Source organism: Lupinus angustifolius, chromosome LG06 (genome assembly GCF_001865875.1).
Source record: "Lupinus angustifolius cultivar Tanjil chromosome LG06, LupAngTanjil_v1.0, whole genome shotgun sequence".
Classification (NCBI taxonomy): domain Eukaryota; kingdom Viridiplantae; phylum Streptophyta; class Magnoliopsida; order Fabales; family Fabaceae; genus Lupinus; species Lupinus angustifolius.
In genome coordinates, this window is record NC_032014.1 from 31,395,909 (window position 1) to 31,398,120 (window position 2,212).

Consider the following 2,212-nt stretch of genomic DNA (forward strand, 5'->3'; position numbering starts at 1 on the left):
TATGATTGGTTGTAAGACCCAAATTTATTATTTTCACAATTTTTACATGAGAACTGTTCTCACTAGAGTAACTCTCATATATATATATAGCTACTCACGTGAGAGCACTATTATGAGAAATGAAAGCACTTAATATATATCATTGGATCTTGATTGAACGTTAAGATTAAAAAATATAAAAATATATTCATATGACTATCATATGACCAAAAATTAACTTTTAATCCTAACCATCCATAATTGGTTGTAAGACTCAGATTTATTATTCTCACAATTTTCTTATGAGAAGTATTCTCAATTGAGTAGCTCCCATATATATAGAGCTACTCACGTGAGAACAATGCGCTATTGTAAGAAATGATAACACTTAATATATATTATTGAATCTCTTGATTAAACAATTGAGATTAAAAGATACATGTATATGATTATCATATGACCAATAACTAACTTTTAATCATAACCATCCCTAATTGTTTGTAAAGTCCAAATTTATTATTCTCACCATTTTTACATGAGAAATGTTGTGAATTGTGTAACTCCATGTATGTAATCAATCAAATTTAAGTTGTTATGCATTCATTGGCTAGATGATACAGCAAATGCAGATATCTTTTTCTTCCTATGGTTGCATATTTTTCTCTCATTAGTTTTCTTTTGTTTGGCATATCACTGATTATCCAATGAATATGTGGCACTATTGTTAACCTTTACTATGAAACAAGTTCTATTCATATGATGTACAAGCTAATTCTTTTTTGGAGCTGGTTTTTAACAGTTACATATTGCATTTTGATTTGCCATATTTTATATGCAAGGGTGTGTTTAAAAGGCAGATATTGGTAAAAGATGATAAAAAGAAGAAGGAGAAGAAGAAGAGGGAAATGCAAGTGGGAAAAAGGATGGAGGAGAAATCTTACTAATATTCACAAGAAAAATTAGATGAGATTACTTAAACCGACTCATATTTGAGTTTGACTAATTTGGTTTTTTTATGATTAAGTTGTTTCTAAAATCTGGCTTTTCTATGAATAAAATTGCATTAAAAGAACATGTAGTTTGATTCTTTAGGCAGTTTTTATCAAATATGTAAATTCTTGCAACTTCCTCCTAGAAAGAATCCACCAGCATGAGCATATATGCCTGTATAGTATACAAATATTAGGTAGGCTAAGTCATGATACATTGGTGTTGGCTTTGGTATTTCGTTTCTTCTTCTTGTTGGGTGATGTTGAATAAAAAGTCAGCCAAATTTGTGAATATCACTATTGGTGATCAAGGTGTTTATAATTTCACATTTTTATATTATAATTTCATTCATTTATTTGGTTTTGTTGAACTACTATAATATGCACTACGAAATTATAGAGGGAGTAAGTTAGAAAGAGAGAGAGAAAAAAGGTAGGAAAAACATCCACTTTTCTTGGAAAGATTTTTTTTCTCTTGGTTGGATTAAAAGCCCATAAACTGGATTTGATTAAATTTAGTGTGAGCTACTATTTTGCCCAACTTAACTTTGGATAAGTAAAATCTATAAAGCCCAAATTGCAGAAAATGGTTAGAAAAATGAAAGAAGAAACAAAAAACGCCGTTGCCGGGGATCGAACCCGGGTCACCCGCGTGACAGGCGGGAATACTTACCACTATACTACAACGACCTTTTTGATGTTTTATTCGAGAGAGAGTTTAATATCTCATAAGCCTTTATATTTTCTATTATTATTTCACTCTTAAAATAATGTCTATCATAATCTCTCCAAATTGCAATAATTGGTTTCATATTGTATTTCTTAATTTAGATGCATATATAGAAGAAACGGGATTCCAACATCTTCTTCCATTGTATTCCATACTTGGCAAATTTTCACCACTATAGTTTCTTTACCACTCCCATTTTTTCATACCAGGAAATTTTTCTATTGGCTTCTTTAGTAGACCAAGACAAACTACTAGGAGTAAACATGGGTCGGGTTAAGGTTTATTTTTATCTGATTCTAAATGTTGGTCATATAATTTTTTGAATCTGAATTCGACCATAGAGTCGAAACTAAACTTACCCTAATTATTGATTAGGTTAGTCTTTAAACACAAGTATGACCGTAGACCCAATTAAATATAATGCATACTCATTTTAGATAAAGTATTCTCGATATTATTTATTATTATAAATATGTAATTTGACATATAAAATGATATATATATATATATATAT

At 29.7% G+C, this 2,212-nt stretch overlaps 1 non-coding gene across 1 annotated transcript; it reads right to left on the reverse strand.

The window, feature by feature from the left end:
* Window positions 1,587-1,658, reverse strand: TRNAD-GUC. The gene has a single exon. It is a non-coding gene; the product is annotated as a tRNA-Asp (tRNA).